Source organism: Pseudophryne corroboree, chromosome 7, assembly GCF_028390025.1.
Source record: "Pseudophryne corroboree isolate aPseCor3 chromosome 7, aPseCor3.hap2, whole genome shotgun sequence".
Taxonomy (NCBI): Eukaryota; Metazoa; Chordata; class Amphibia; order Anura; family Myobatrachidae; genus Pseudophryne; species Pseudophryne corroboree.
Genome location: NC_086450.1, coordinates 437061930 through 437080032, shown reverse-complemented (window position 1 = coordinate 437080032; position 18103 = coordinate 437061930). Strand labels below are relative to the sequence as shown.

Genomic DNA, 18103 nt, shown 5'->3' with positions numbered 1-18103 from the left:
TATCTTTTTACCGATATTTTATTAAGCCGTATGTGCTGGGAACATGATTCCCTAGCAGCCGCTAATAATATGGCTGCTGACAATAGGGAACTTCTTAGCCGGGAACCCGGTGAGCATGTAAAACTAACTTCCGGTAGCACACATGGACACAAATTCCAGTTACCTAGCAACCGAGACTTACTAACGGCACCCACGGCTCGGATTGGAGCAGGAATCCTGGTTGCCTAGCAACCGAGACTAACCACCCATGCCCACTGCTCTGATTGCTAACCACCCATGCCCACTGCTCTGATTGCTAACCACCCATGCCCACTGCTCTGATTGCTAACCACCCATGCCCACTGCTCTGATTGGCCGGAGGCCATTTGAAGAGAGTTTCAGAAAGCCCCTGGGTGATGGACCGAACATTCAGGAAGTGATCAAGCCCACGTCACGTGCGAAACGCGTCTTCCGTCATCTCCCTACTGACAACCACGGGTAATATTGCTGCCTATTCATCACAGGCATTCATGTACTGTGGTAATCAGGGATCTCTTCATTATACTTAGTTAACTTGTACTAAGTGTCTGCAGCACCGTGTCTAAAGCAAATGTAGACTTTGGTTATATCATGTTTTTTTTCAGGGAATTCCCTAACATGAGAAGCACTCATTTTCTTCCTATGCTATTCACTACCAGGGATATCATTCTGATTAAGGATTCTCAGGTATATACTATGTGATAATTATCCATATAAGGTAATATAGGGTGCATCAGACCACGGTCCAAAGTGAATTCACAATGTTCTATGTGAATGCAGTTTACTTAGTGGATTGAATTATTACTGGTACCTGCAATGGATTTCATACAAGTGTTGCTTAACCTTTAAAAAGTACTGAAACATCGGCAAAACATCGGCTTAATTGTTGGGTCACTTTACCCTAGCACTGTTTTTCAACTTATCCATTGACACTGTACATTTTGTTGGCATAGGTTAACAAATTTCGGAGGATTTTTATTATTTCCGGCAATACGTATTAATACCACACAATTAGGCATCTGTTGCCATTTTCATCAATTAAGGGTAAGAGAACATTTATCTGTGAGAAATAATTGACTGACACCCCTTTTTTTAGACCATTGGCTAAATATTGGCATACCTCTTTGTTGAAATATCACATTGGAACATTATTGTACATTGAATTGTTGGTACTGCTGTTTCTTGCAGAGGTCAGCATATTTTGACGGGAGACATTTGATATGCCGCTTGCCGGGATCCCGGCGCTCACCATACCGATACCGGAATCCAATCCTGACAGACGGCCTACCGACAACTATTCTCCTACTTGGGGTTTCCACGACACCCTTGGAGGGAGAACAAATAGCATGGGGTGCATAGTGCGCCACCGTGCCCACAGCGTGGTGAGCGTAGTGAGCCCGCAAGGGGCTCTGTTGTGCTCACCCCGCTGCCTGCATGCCGGTGGTCGGGATCCCAGCGCCGGTATGCTGGGTGCCGGGATCCCAAGCGCCGGTATAACATACTACACCCTATTTTGATCAGTGTTCAAATAACAAGGCAATTTTTGCTAGTTTCTTGAATATGACTGGTATTTACTTGTAAAGATAAAAACTGTATCCAGTAAGCATAATTACAGATCACAAAGGATTTTTCACTTCTCAACTTTATCTTCTGTCTATTTCAATGGACTCTCACCAGCGATCCATTGGTATATAAGTAGGACCCGGTATTTCTCCTCAAATTTTCTTTCCTTTGCCTAACGCTGGCAGCAGATCCATTCTTGACTTCTTCCGACTTTCTTCCTCTTACTCCTTCCACCTACCTGCTAGGTGAACTCTCATTAATGATCCCAGAGTTAGAGAGTACATTTTTTACTATCATACCACACTGTCAACGCCCGACCCCGTCTGATCTTGGAAGCGAAGCAGTGTTGGGCTTGGTCAATACTTGGATGGGATACCTCCTGGGAAGACCCAGTTTAGTAGAAATTGGAGCCAAAGGTATTCTCTGTGCCTAACACTGATAGCAGATTCACCATTTGTACTCTCCTTTATTCATTCACTTTACAAATAAGCACCCATGTGTCATGTAAATCCTTTTTTATGTGATTAAAAATGAAGAGGTACACAGATAACCTGTAGAGTTGATCCGGGTATTTATACAACCTGTGGAATCTGATTACCGGATATTCATCCATCTGATTACCAGATATTCATCCAAATTATACCCGTGAGTTATTATTAGACCTAACTGGTCTTAAAGATAATATCTGTCTATTTGGTCGCAATAATTGGTGGTAAATCACAACTCAGTATACTGATATTCATATAATTTTATAGACCGTCGACACTTAACTTTTAATCATATGTGTAGTCTTCTCCATGTTGTTTGTTTGTTCTTTGGATACACCTAAGTATTCCCTTTTTTAATGATATCTAATAAAACATATTTGTATTAATTTCACCTACTAATCAACATCATTGATTAACCTCAAGAGTGCGCCCACACAAGAGTCTTCTTTCTCATTTTTGTCTATACAAGTTTACCCACTGACTCTGGGCGCACCACCAATGTGATAAAAAATAGGGATTGTCCCATCTATTACACTGCTCAAAAAAATATATTCTATAGTCAAGGATATTTGAATGAATTTAGGGTAATTTGAGGGTGCCGATTCCAAATATGCCATTGGTTTTCCCAGATTGGCTCTATTTTGTGAGCTATTGCATATACCCGGAAATTGCATTTTTCCCATAAGCGCTTTAGACCTGCTTGTCTTAGTAGCTGTGGTTTGATCCTCATTGTGTACTTACTGCATCTGATATTTTTAGTTACTTAGACACAAATTGGATAGTTCCGCAACAGGTTATCATATCAGACTAAGACCTATAATTGATGATAGTCTGTTACCGACCATACTCATAATTTTCACTTTGTGTGATAGTAAAGTGTCGTTGGTGCTCCCAGAGTCAGTAGAAATACATGAACAAAAAAAAGAGAAGAAAGAAAGACTCTGTGCTGGGGTACTCTTGTAAACGTTATTACAGGTTGAGTATCCCATATCCAAATATCCGAAATACAGAATATTCCGAAATACAGACTTTTCTGAGTGAGAGTGAGATAGTAAAACCTTTGTTTTTTGATGGCTCAATGTACACAAACTTTGTTTAATACACAAAGTTATTAAAAATATTGTATTAAATGACCTTCAGGCTGTGTGTATAAGGTGTATATGAAACATAAATGAATTGTGTGAATGTAGACACACTTTGTTTAATGCACAAAGTTATAAAAAATATTGGCTAAAATGACATTCAGGCTGTGTGTATAAGGTGTATATGTAACATAAATGCATTCTGTGCTTAGATTTAGGTCTCATCACCATGATATCTCATTATGGTATGCAATTATTCCAAAATACGGAAAAATCCGATATCCAAAATACCTTTGGTCCCAAGAATTTTGGATAAGGGAGACTCAACCTGTAGTAAAATTTAACTTTTAATTATTTCATTAAAATAATGTGACTAAAAGAAATAGTTTACCTTAATATTCCTGTGTGGTTACAAATTACTCTCATAGTTAGTAACACAGGAGAAAAGATTATTAATAAGTAGAGATGTGAACCGGAAATTTTTCGGGTTTTGTGTTTTGGTTTTGGATTCGGTTCCGCGGCCGTATTTTGGATTCGGACGCATTTTGGCAAAACCTCCCTGAAATTTTTTTGTCGGATTCGGGTGTGTTCTGGATTCGGGTGGTTTTTTTTTTAAAACACCCTCAAAAACAGATTAAATCATAGAATTTGGGGGTAATTTTGATCCTATAGTATTATTAACCTCAATAACCACAATTTCCACAAATTTCCAGTCTATTGTGAACACCTCACACCTCACAGTACTATTTTTAGTCCTAAAATTTGCACCGAGGTCGCTGGATGACTAAGCTAAGCGACCCAAGAAGGCGGCACAAACACCTGGCCCATCTAGGAGTGGCACTGCAGTGTCACACAGGATGGCACTTAAAAAAATTGGCCCCAAACAGCACATGATGCAAAGAAAAGAGAAAAAGAGGTGCACTGTGGTCGCTGGACGGCTAAGCTAAGCGACACAAACACCTCAATATCACAGGAATTATTCGTTCTAGTCAATGGTATTATTGGTCCAAATCACTGGAAGAAAATGACAAAATCACTGGAACTATTTGTTCTAATCAATGGTATTATTGGTCCAAATCACTGGAAGTAAATGACAAAATCACTGGAATTATTCGTAAACATTTGTAGAAAGTCGCTGCTTTCTGATTACAGAAATGCTCAGATATTCCTGCGAATCCACAATCCCTTCCCAGAGGAAAAAGAAATTGAGAAACCGTTGTTTGAGAACGTTTGTTCTCTTTCCCTTACAAAGGAACAAACCACTTTCCAAGAAGACTGACGTTTTTGGGATTATGAAGACATAATGTTTTTGAATATAAATCCTAAAGCAGGTGGTGTATTAGAGCAAAAGCGTGCAAGAGACCAGCCATGCAGTTTCTGAAATATTATGACAAAATGTTACTGTATTTCATAAGCACTCATTCCTAACTCTGCTAAGTACTGTTTGGTATACTGTATCTGGCTTCCATGAGGTAGTTGTCCATTATTTCAGCTTCCATTTACCTTTTTGAAAGCGGTAGAAGTTATCGATTCTTTTTTTTTTATTTTATTTCCCCGTATTTTTAATTTTCTCCTACATAGCCAAGTAAAATGTTGCAATGTTAAGTATTGACTTGTGCCTTCTGGGGGTCCACTTCTTCACCAAACCCAGCCAAATCTCAGCCTAACCCTCTGTTCCATGTTCTCTATGTACCCCATCTGTGTCACCCATGTCTGTCTACCCCTCCCCTTTAGATTGTAAGCTCTCACAAGCAGGGCCCTCTTCCCTCATGTGCTTATCCTTTGTCTTACTTTAATAATCTTCAACTGTACCACATCCAGCAGTCTTCTGCCACCTGATACTTATTCCAGTGTCATCACACATCGCTCAGTACAGTATACAGGGTGTATAATCCCCAGGTGTATCTCACACATCACACAGTACAGATTACAGGATGTATAAAATCACCAGGTGTATAACACACGTTGCACAGTACAGTATACATACTGGTCACAACAATGCAGCAGATATTGAGCACTGATCAGGATACTAGAAGTGACACAGAGCTGCAAGATACAGCAATGGCCTACTGTACTGTACTATATGTATACTGCTGGTCATCAAAATGCTGCACTGTCCTACTATATACTGAGTAATTGTGAAACATGCAATATCACAAGAGAGCGCTAGATACCGATCATTACTATATAAACATTTTATTCAATCACATAAAATAAAAGCATAAAAAATGCAATGCATATTTTCATAAAAGAATTATTCCCACTGCTGATATTATTTACAAGTTGCCATATACTGTATCCCAATTGTATATTGCACAGATGTCCACATCCAAAAGACCAGTGTATTAGGTTTCTTGCATCCCAACATAAAAAGGAAGATTACTGAATATTAAGTATCTGAAAATAGAAAGGAGGCACTAGCGAGTATGTAGGAGAATGGTCAGTAGATATCTTCCTTCTCCTCACTTTTAGTTACTTGTTTCTTCGTTCACAAACATCATTAAAGAGCATTGATCGATCAAGAGAAGATCATTCTTCCACCTCTCCATATAAAGTCGGGATTAATGAAGCAATTTGTTAAGGCCCTGAATAGAGATGGTGATTGCTTCAAGTATATTTGCAGGTCATTTCCAGGATTAAGTATTGAAAAAATAAAAGCTGGTGTTTTTAATGGTCCACAAATTCGAAAACTTGTGAATGATTCTAATTTTATAAAATCTATGAATCTTGTTGAATCTTCTTCTTGGACCAATTATGTTTGTCATTAAGAATTTTTGGGGGAAATCAGAGAATTATCAACTATTGGTTGAAAACATGCTAAAAAATGTGCAGAAGATAGGGGCAAATATGGGGGTAATTCCAAGTTGATCGCAGCAGGAAATTTTTTAGCAGTTGGGCAAAACCATGTGCACTGCAGGGGAGGTAGATATAACATTTGCAGAGAGAGTTAGATTTGGGTGGGGTGTGTTCAATCTGCAATCTAAATTGCAGTGTAAAAATAAAGCAGCCAGTATTTACCCTGCACAAAAACAAAATAACCCACCCAAATCTAACTCTCTCTGCACATGTTATATCTGCCTCCCCTGCAGTGCACATGGTTTTGCCCAACTGCGAAAAAATTTCCTGCTGCGATCAACTTGGAATTACCCCCAATGAGCGTAAAGGTGCACTTTCTTCACAGTCACCTGGACAGATTCCCAGTTAATTTAGGAGACTACAGTGAGGAACAAGGTGAGAGATTTCACTAGGACATATAAGTGATGGAGGAGAGGTATCAAGGTAGATGGGACAGGCATTTGGTGGCTGACTACTGTTGGGGTCTTATACGTGACTGTGACAATCACTCCTATAAAAGAAAATCATACATGCAGCAATAAATGTCAAAAGTTTACCATGTTTATATGTTGTTTCAGCAAATAAATATTCATTTTGAGTGTCTTGAGTTTCTTTTGAAGTGATTTGTGGTAATTTCTACATGCTAAGATACACGGTTCTGCATATCCAAAACTTAATATGGGTTTTACTGTTTTTCATGGGGTTCCCAATTATCTCAAAAAGTAGAGCCAATCTGGGAAAACCAATGTCATATTCAGAATCAGCACCCTTAAATTTCCCTAAGAAGACTGAAAAATTATTGACTATAGGCCAGTGTTATCTACTGTTGTTTTTAGTATCTATATTATGACTGACAGATCGGTGCGGTATTACCAACATTTTTTGAAGTTGTGTACTCACGCGAACTAACAAGGGAGCGCTAACTGCCTGTGGTTTGAGCTTTGGGCGCTCGCGCAACAACCTTTTTTGTATGGCGCTTTTCCAGCAGGCATTCCCTTTAGTTTATGAAACCGTAGCTTTATCAGTCTCAACGTATGCAGTCCTGCCATGGCAATAATTGGGATGATGATGTGCAATGTAGCGGCTATGAAAATGGCGGATTTTCTGCAGTTTAACTTTAATAAAATAGTGCAATTTGCAAACCATCCAAGAAAAAAAATAAAATAACCTAGTCTGATAAATATTTCACCTGGTGTATTTTTTATCTGTATACTCTTCTGGATATCACTGACAAAACTACTTGCTGGTGTTGCTGTTGGTGCCATTTTTCCTCCATACTGACCTTTTGTGTTAATCCTCCACCATTGAGAACAAAAGGGTAAAAACAATGTATGTATCATATTTGTACCTGTCTAATGCTGCCCACACAGACGAATATCTGGTCAACCAATATGGTTGACATGTGTTTTCAGTTCAGCATAGATAGGCGTAACATACTATCCCTTTAAACTAGGGATGAGCGGGTTCGGTTCTCAGAGAACCGAATCGTACCGAACTTCACCATTTGAGTCCGGTTCCGAGCCAGGCTCGAGTTTTCCCATCTGACTCGGAAACACGAGGCAAAACGTAATCATCCCGCTGTCGGATTCTCGCGGGGTTTGGATTCCATATAAGGAGCCGCGCGTCCCCGCCATTTTCACTCCGGCATTGGAGAGTGTAGAGAGAGGATGTGTCTCCGTTCTCTCAGTGTCCGTAGCTTGTGCTGAATCTGTCCAGTCACAGTGCTTGTGTCCTCTGCTGCCATATGTCCAGTGCTGTCCAGTGGTGGTGTCCTCTGCTGCATCAGTTCAGTGGTGGTGTGTTGTGCTGCATCAGTCACAGTGGTGGTGTCCTGTGCATCAGTCAGTCCAGTGACCAGTCACAGTGGTGGTGTCCTCTGCTGCCATATGTCCAGTGCTGCTGTATAATAAGTCTCTTACAGTGTTGCTGTGTTGTGCTGCATCAGACCAGTGGTAGTGTCCTGGCCATCTGTCATTCCAGTGACCAGGCAGTCACAGTGGTATACGCTGCTGCTATATGTCCACTGCTGCCCTATTATAATAATAATAACAACAACAATAACAATAAGTCCCTTACAGTGTTGCTGTGTTGTGCTGCATCAGACCAGTGGTAGTGTCCTGGCAATCAGTCATTCCAGTGACCAGGCAGTCACAGTGGTATACGCTGCTGCTGCTATATGTCCACTGCTGCCCTATTATAATAATAATAACAACAACAATAACAACAAGTCCCTTACAGTGTTGCTGTGTTATGCTGCATCAGACCAGTGGTAGTGTTCCTGCCATCAGCCATCAGTCATTCCTGTGCCGCATATTGTGTTATATAATTCCAAAAAAATAATGGAGAACAAAAATTTGGAGGATAAAATAGGGAAAGATCAAGATCCACTTCCTCCTAGTGCTGAAGCTGCTGCCACTAGCCATGACATAGACGATGAAATGCCATCAACGTCGTCCGCCAAGGCCGATGCCCAATGTGATAGTAGAGGGCATGTGAAAAACAAAAAGCCAAAGTTCAGTAAAAAGACCCAAAAAAATAAATTGAAATAGTCTGAGGAAAAACGTAAACTTGTCAATATGCCATTTACGACACGGAGTGGCAAGGAATGGCTGAGGCCCTGTCCTATGTTCATGACTAGTGGTTCAGCTTCACATGACGATGGAAGCCCTCAACCTCCATTTTCCGTTTAATTCCAGTGATTTGGACGTATCATTCCAGTGATTTGGACGTATAATTACAGTGATTTGGACGTATAATTCCAGTGATTTGGACGATTAGTTACAGTGATTTTGCCATTTAATTCCAGTGATTTGGACATATAATTCCAGTGATTTTGCCATTTAATTCCAGTGATTTGGACGTATAATTCCAGTGATTTGGACGTATAATTCCAGTGATTTTGCCATTTAATTCCAGTGATTTGGACGTATAATTCCAGTGATTTGGACGTATAATTCCAGTGATTTTGCCATTTAATTCCAGTGATTTGGACGTATAATTCCAGTGATTTGGACGTATAATTCCAGTGATTTTGCCATTTAATTCCAGTGATTTGGACGTATAATTCCAGTGATTTTGCCATTTAATACCAGTGATTTTGCCGTATAATTCCAGTGATTTTTGGACATATAATTCCAGTTATTTTGCAGCATAATTCCAGTGATTGGGACGTATAATTCCATGATTTTGCCATTTAATTCCAGTGATCCTGCCGTATAATTCCAGTAATCCTGCCGTATAATTACAGGGGTACTGGCGTATAAATCCAGTGATCCTGCCGTATAAATCCAGTGATCCTGCCGTATAAGTCCAGTGATCCTGCCGTATAATTACAGTGGTACTGGCGTATAACTCCAGTCCAGTGATACTGCCGTGTGTATATATATATATATATATATATAGAAAAATTCCAAGAGTAACCACCAGAGGGATTAGACCCAGAAAAACCAGCACACCACTTAAATGCAAAAAGTGTTTTACTGTTCACAAAGGAACACAAAGTTTTAAAAGAGTAGCAAGCATTTGGCACACATGATGATAGCAGCATATAAATAAATCAATGAATACTCAACATTCCGACAGCTGTTTCGACTAGCTTCTTCATAGGAATGAGTAAAGTGCCATAGTGCTGAACACTGCCCACCGCAGTGTCGATTTTCAAAGTGACATGTGCCTCATGATTTTGCCATTTAATTCCAGTGATCCTGCCGTATAATTCCAGTAATCCTGCCGTATAATTACAGGGGTACTGGCGTATAAATCCAGTGATCCTGCCGTATAAATCCAGTGATCCTGCCGTATAAGTCCAGTGATCCTGCCGTATAATTACAGTGGTACTGGCGTATAACTCCAGTCCAGTGATACTGCCGTGTGTGTATATATATATATATATATATATATATATATACACACCCAGTTGCAAAGCAGCAGATTACTGAGGCCATAACAACTATGTTGGTGTTAGACGTGTGTCCGGTATCCACCATTAGTGCAGTGGGACTGCAGTGCCAACCCTAGATGGACCAGGTGTTTGTGCCGCACACCTGTGTCGCTTAGCTTAGTCATACAGCTATCTCATTGCCCTCTTTTACTTCTTGGCATGATGTGCTGTTTGGGGACTATTTTTTTAAAGTGCCATCCTGTCTGACACTTCTGTATATGTCCAGTGGTACCGCCATTTAATTCCACTGATTTTGCCGTATAATTCCAATGATTTGGACGTATAATTCCAGTGATTTGGACGTATAATTCCAGTGATTTAGACGTATAATTCCAGTGATTTTGACATATAATTCCAATGATTTTACAGTATAATTCCAGTGATTTTGCCATTTAATTCCAGTGATTTGGACGTATAATTCCAGTGATTTGGACGTATAATTCCAGTGATTTTTACAATATAAATCCAGTGATTTTGCCAGTTAATTCCAGTGATTTGGGCGTATAATTCCAGTGATTTGGACGTATAATTCCAGTGACAGACGTATTCGGCGACAGATGTATTCTCTGGTGCATGTGTAGATGAGATCCTGACCACTTGTCCAGGAGATCCAGTTGGAAGGCCCGAGCGTGGTACTGGAGAGCCTCATAAGAGGCAACCATCTTCCCCAACAGGCGAATGCATTGATGAACCGACACCCGGGCTGACTTCAGGACATCGTGGACCATTGTTTGTATCACAAACACCTTTTCCTGCGGAAGAAACACCTTCTGCACTTCTGTGTCTAGGATCATTCCCAGAAAGGACAACCTCTGGGTTGGTTCCAAATGTGACTTTGGAAGGTTCAAGATCCAACCGTGGATCTTGAGGAGGCGCGTCGTGAGAACAATGGACTGCAGCAGCTTCTCCTTGGACGATGCCTTTATCAGCAGATCGTCCAGATATGGAATTATGTTCACCCCTTGTTTGCGGAGAACCATCATCTCTGCCATCACCTTGGTAAACACCCTTGGTGCTGTGGAGAGGCCGAATGGCAGGGCCTGGAACTGGAAATGACAGTCCAGTAATGCGAAATAGAGATAAGCCTGATGCGGCAGCCGGATCGGAATGTGGAGGTACGCATCCTTGATATCCAGGGACACCAGGAATTCCCCCTCTTCCAGACCTGATATTACTGCCCTGAGAGACTCCATTTTAAACTTGAACTCCCTTAGAAAGGGGTTCAGTGATTTTAGGTTCAGAATGGGTCTGACCGAACCAACCGGTTTCGGTACCACGAAAAGGTTCGAATAGTAACCTGTGGTTTGCGAATGAGGAGGAACTGGCACAATGACCTGTGCCTCCACCAACTTTTGTACAGCTTCCTGTAGGACAGTGCTGTCTGCCAGCAGAGCTGGTAAGCCTGATTTGAAAAAACGATGAGGGAGACTTTGAAATTCCAGCCTGTATCCCTGTGATATAATATCTATCACCCAGGGATCCAGGCCGGACGATACCGAGACGTGACTGAATTATCTGAGTCTCGCTCCCACTGGCTCTACCTCCAGGCCGCGCGGTCCACCGTCATGTGGAGGACTTTGGCGTACCTGAAGCAGGCTTTTGTTCCTGGGAACCTGCAGCGGCAGGTTTCTTGGACTTAACTCGACCTCCCCTAAAGAAGGTATTGGGCGGTCTGGCCTTTCTAGGCTTGTTAAGACGAAAGGACTGTGTTGCTGATGAAGAGAATGATTTCATCAGAGCAGGTGCAGCTGAGGGAAGAAACGGAGACTTACCCGCTGTACCCGTGGATATCCACGCGTCTAAAGCTTCCCCAAAGAGAGCCTGATCTGTATAGGGTAGGGACTCCACACTCTTTCTGGATTCCGCGTCGGCCGACCACTGGCACAGCCACAGTCCCCGACGAGCTGAAACAGACGTGGAAGAGATTCCGGCAGCCATGGAACCCAGGTCCTTCATGGATTCTACCATAAAACCTGCTGAATCGTGAATGTTGCGTAAAAATAATTAAACATCACCCTTATCCATCGTATCAAACCACTTTACTATCGCCTTTGCAATCCATACTCTAGCAATAGTGGGACGTAATATGGCCTGTGTTATCAATTTTCCTATCAGCTGGCTCCTTTAAGGCTGTAGATCCTGGAACAGGTAAAACCACCTTCTTAGAGAGCCTGGACACAGATGCGTCAACAATCGGCGGGTTTTCCCATTTTTTCCTATCCTCCTCAGGGAAAGGAAACGCCACCTGGACCCTTTTAGGGATCTGGAATTTTTTCTCAGGGTTTTCCCATGCTTTATCAAATATAGCTTTCAATTCCTTTGACGCAGGGAAGGTTAGCGAGGCTTTTTTATTTTCAGTGAAAAAAGCCTCCTCAACCTGCTCAGGTGTGGTATCATTAATATGTAACACATCCCTGATAGCCTCTATCATCAATTGCACCCCCTTTGCAAGAGATGCGTACCCCCGCAACAAATCCCTATCACTGTCTGTGGTGTCAGAATCGGTATCCGTGTCATCCTGCGTGACATGTACAAGCGCACGTTTGTGGGGGTATATAGCGGAGCGTCCCGAGGTACCAGAATCGGGCCATACTGCCATAGAGTTCTGTAATACCTGGGTTGCAGATTCATTACTTGCAACCCTGTCAGAAATCTGAGAAATCCAAGATTTCATAGAGGAAAACCACTCAGGCTCCCTTGCTGGTATCTGTGCTAAACCAGTGCTATCCTGATTACATGGAATGGGATCATCCTGGGAGGACAAATCCTCTGCAGCATATGACACAGTGTCCCTGGACATAGCTAAAGGAGACCACCAAACACTCTACACACACACATGGGAGGGCAGACAGAGTTTCCCCCCCAAGAATGGCAAGAGAGACACAGAGATTGGAGCCAACCCACACACAGCGCTTTTATACCAAAGGGAGACCCTTTTTCAGCGCTGACTGTGCACCTTAGTAGGATACACAGTCGTATTGCAGCCCCCCCCCCCCCCCCCCTTCTACAACCCCCTGGTACCGTTTGTAGATAGCTGGAGTTGCTGTGGAGGGACCTGATTCTCCTTGTCAGCGCTGTGCAGGCAGGAAAATGGCGCTGAACGCTGCTGGGTCCGCCCCCTTAATGATGCTGTCTTCCAGCTCTTCATCAGATTATACTGGCCTGAGGATTTAGTGCTGGCTGAGATCCGGGGACCCCAACAGGCTTCTGGACCAGTTTAGGGTGTCGCGCTGCCTCAGGGCGCCCCTCATAGCGCCACACCATGTACCGCTGAGCCATCTCTGGAGCGCAGTTAATACAGTGGCTCAAACCCTGCAGGGTGGACACTGCTCCCCCCTCAGTCCCTCGCTGCAGGGAGGCTGTTGCCAGCAGCCTCCCTATAATATAATAAACTCTACAAAAAACTTTTTTTCCAGGAAAACTCAGGAGAGCTCCCCTAGCTGTGACCGGCTCCTCCGGGCACATTTTCTAAACTGAGTCTGGTAGGAGGGGCATAGAGGGAGGAGCCAGCCCACACTCTCAAACTCTTAAAGTGCCAATGGCTCCTGGTGGACCCGTCTATACCCCATGGTACTAATGTGGACCCCAGCATCCTCTAGGACATAAGAGAAATTTGAGTTTTAACATAACACAAGTCTAAAATTTACCTTGCCATCAGAGCCATATTTACCTGTTTCTATGCCTTCAGATTCTCTATACATGCAGGACACCAGCATTTGTCACACATGTCCCAATGCACACAGCTACTGACAGTAGTGGCCCTTATTCACATGACACCACACAGTATGAGCCAAAATTCACATGACACCACACAGTATGAAGCCGAAATTCACATGATGCAACACAGTATGAAGCCGAAATTCACATTACTCCACACAGTATGAAGCTGAAATTCACATGACGCCACACAGTATGAAGCCGAAATTCACATGACGCCACACAGTATGAAGCCGAAATTCACATGACACCACACAGTATGAAGCCGAAATTCACATGATACCACACAGTATGAAACCAACATTCACATGACGCAATACAGTATGAGCCGAAATTCACATTACGCCACACAATGTGAGCCAAATTCACATTATGCCACACAGTATGAGCCAAATTCACATTATGCCACATGGTATGAGCCAAATTCACATTACCCTACACAGCATGAGCCGAAATTCACATTAAGCCACACGGTATGAGCCAAATTCACATTACCCTACACAGTATGAGCCGAAATTCACAAAACGCCACATAGTTTGAGCCGAACTTCACATTACACCACACAGTGTGAGCTGAAATTCACATTACACCATACAGCAGGGGTTCCCAAATGCGGTCCTCAAGGCACCCCAACAGTCCAGGTTTTAGGTATATCCATGGCTCATCACAGATGATTAAATCAAATTGACTAAGGTGCTAATTAAGTCACCTGTGGCCAAGCATGTATACATTTAAAACCAGGACCGTTGGGATGCCTTGAGGACCATGCTTGGGAACCTCTGCCATACGGTATGAGCCAAATTCACATTACGCCACACGGTATGTGCCAAATTCACATTACGCCACACGGTATGAGCCAAGTTTACATTATGCCACACGGTATGAACCAAATTCACATTACGCCACACGGTATGTGCCAAATTCACATTACGCCATGTGGTATGAGCCAAATTCACATTACGCCACATGGTATGAGCCAAATTCACATTACGCCACACGGTATGTGCCAAATTCACATTACGCCACATGGTATGAGCCAAATTCACATTACGCCACATGGTATGAGCCAAATTCACATTACGCCACACGGTATGGCCAAATTCACATTATGCCACATGGTATGAGCCAAATTCACATTACGCCACACCGTATGAGCCAAATTCACATTACAGCACACGGTATGAGCCAAATTCACATTACACCACACGGTATGAGCCAAATTCACATTATGCCACATGGTATGAGCCAAATTCACATTACGCCATACGGTATGAGCCAAGTTCACATTACGCCACACACCACGTTCCTCAGGTAATTTATGGCAAATGCACCACTGGTGGCATAAGTATAACAGCAAGAAAAAAAAAAGATACTTCCAATGCTGATGTCACATCCGTAGGAGAGGTCCCACTCAGATAAGTATTGATTACTTACTTATTGTGTATTGATTGTATTGGTTAGTTGTTTTTTTATTCTCTTTATTGTACTTTCGAAAGGTAATAGGGAGTTGAGTTCTCAAACAATGGGAGGGGCCGTGATTGAGAGTCTCACTCAGTGCGTGTCGTGCAAGATGTATGCGCACCTGGAGCAGCCGACCCAGGGCGAATACATATGCACGAGATGTGAGCGAATGGTTGCCCTGGAAGCCCAGGTAACTGAACTAGAGCAGACCGTTACGCGACTGAGGGATATTTACAATCTCGAGCGAAGTTTAGGTGGTGGAGGAGTTGCAGCAGGGGTCACTGGTAGATGAGGAAAATCAGGTAGGCAGTTGGGTCACTGTTAGAAAGGAGAAAAAGAGGGGGAGGCACGACATCTCGGATCTATCAAACCCGAACAAATTTGCCCGATTGGACGAAGATTCGGTGGATGATAGCGACGAAATGACGGAGCCGGAGGAGACTGCTCCCTCTAGCAACCAGAGGAGTGGTCCCTCTGGCTCAGATGGAATGAAAGCTAGAGAGGCGCCCAGGCAGATGGTGGTGGTAGGGGACTCTATCATTAGGAAGGCAGATAGGGCAATCTGCTACCGGGACCATGATCACCGTACGGTCTGTTGTCTCCCGGGTGCTCAGGTATGGCACATCGCGGACCGGGTAGATAGATTGTTGGGAGGGGCTAGGAAAGACCCGGCGGTCTTGGTGCACGTTGGCACCAACGACAAAGTTAGTGGTAGGTGGGATGTCCTTAAGAAAGATTATAGGGACTTAGGCCAGAAACAAAAAAAAAGGACATCTAAGGTAATTTTCTCCGAAATATTACCAGTGCCACGCGCTAGCCCAGGGAGACAGAGGGAGATTAGGGAGGTAAATGTGTGGCTCAGAGACTGGTGTAGGAAAGAGGTGTTTGTGTTCTTGGAACACTGGGCGGACTTCTCAGTCAGGCGCCATCTTTTTTCTTGTAACGGATTGCACCTGAATGAGGAAGGGGCTGCGGTGCTGGGGGGTAGGATGGTTAGTAGGTTGGAGGAGCTTTTGAACTAGGAGCCTGGGGGGAGGGTTTAGCTAGAAACTATGGGTCATGCAGCGAGTATAGTAGGGATGGTGGTAGTGAGATAAAATAAGAATTTACTTACCGATAATTCTATTTCTCGTAGTCCGTAGTGGATGCTGGGAACTCCGTAAGGACCATGGGGAATAGCGGCTCCGCAGGAGACTGGGCACAAAAGTAAAGCTTTAGGACTACCTGGTGTGCACTGGCTCCTCCCCCTATGACCCTCCTCCAAGCCTCAGTTAGGATACTGTGCCCGGACGAGCGTACACAATAAGGAAGGATTTATGAATCCCGGGTAAGACTCATACCAGCCACACCAATCACACCGTACAACCTGTGATCTGAACCCAGTTAACAGCATGATAACAGAGGAGCCTCTGGATAGATGGCTCACAACAACAATAACCCGATTTAGTTAACAATAACTATGTACAAGTATTGCAGACAATCCGCACTTGGGATGGGCGCCCAGCATCCACTACGGACTACGAGAAATAGAATTATCGGTAAGTAAATTCTTATTTTCTCTGACGTCCTAGTGGATGCTGGGAACTCCGTAAGGACCATGGGGATTATACCAAAGCTCCCAAACGGGCAGGAGAGTGCGGATGACTCTGCAGCACCGAATGAGAGAACTCTAGGTCCTCCTCAGCCAGGGTATCAAATTTGTAGAATTTAGCAAACGTGTTTGCCCCTGACCAAATAGCTGCTCGGCAAAGTTGTAAAGCCGAGACCCCTCGGGCAGCCGCCCAAGATGAGCCCACCTTCCTTGTGGAATGGGCTTTTACAGATTTTGGCTGTGGCAGGCCTGCCACAGAATGTGCAAGCTGAATTGTATTACAAATCCAACGAGCAATAGTCTGCTTAGAAGCAGGAGCACCCAGCTTGTTGGGTGCATACAGGATAAACAGCGAGTCAGATTTTCTGACTCCAGCCGTCCATCAGGGCCCTGACTATGTCCAACAACTTGGAGTCCTCCAAGTCACTAGTAGCCGCAGGTACCACAATAGGTTGGTTCAGATGAAACGCTGAAACCACCTTAGGGAGAAAATGAGGACGAGTCCTCAATTCCGCCCTGTCTGAATGGAAGATCAGATAAGGGCTTTTACAGGATAAAGCCGCCAATTCTGACACGCGCCTGGCCGAGGCCAGGGCCAACAGCATGACCACTTTCCATGTGAGATATTTTAACTCCACAGATTCAAGTGGTTCAAACCATTGTGACTTTAGGAACCCCAAAACTACATTGAGATCCCAAGGTGCCACTGGAGGCACAAAAGGAGGCTGTATATGCAGTACCCCTTTTACAAACGTCTGAACTTCAGGAACTGAAGCTAGTTCTTTCTGGAAGAAAATTGACAGGGCCGAAATTTGAACCTTAATGGACCCCAATTTTAGGCCCATAGACACTCCTGTTTGCAGGAAATGCAGGAATCGACCTAGTTGAAATTCCTCCATCGGGGCCTTACTGGCCTCGCACCACGCAACATATTTTCGCCTAATGCGGTGATAATGCTTTGCGGTTACATCCTTCCTGGCTTTGATCAGGGTAGGGATGACTTCATCCGGAATGCCTTTTTCCTTCAGGATCCGGCGTTCAACCGCCCTGCCGTCAAACGCAGCCGCGGTAAGTCTTGGAATAGATAGGGTCCTTGATGGAGCAGGTCCCTTCTTAGAGGTAGAGGCCACGGGTCCTCCGTGAGCATCTCTTGAAGTTCCGGGTACCAAGTCCTTCTTGGCCAATCCGGAGCCACGAGTATAGTTCTTACTCCCCTCCGTCTTATAATTCTCAATACTTTTGGTAAGAGAGGAAGAGGAGGGAACACATACACTGACTGGTACACCCCCGGTGTTACCAGAGCGTCCACAGCTATTGCCTGAGGGTCCCTTGACCTGGCGCAATACCTGTCCAATTTTTTGTTTAGGCGGGACGCCATCATGTCCACCTTTGGTTTTTCCCAACGGTT

At 43.6% G+C, this 18103-nt stretch overlaps 1 pseudogene; it reads left to right on the top strand.

Annotated features, from left to right (window-relative positions):
- Nucleotides 1-1866: 1866 nt before the first annotated feature.
- On the top strand, nt 1867-1985 carry LOC134946446 (5S ribosomal RNA; annotated as a pseudogene).
- The last annotated feature ends 16118 nt before the right edge of the window (nt 1986-18103 follow it).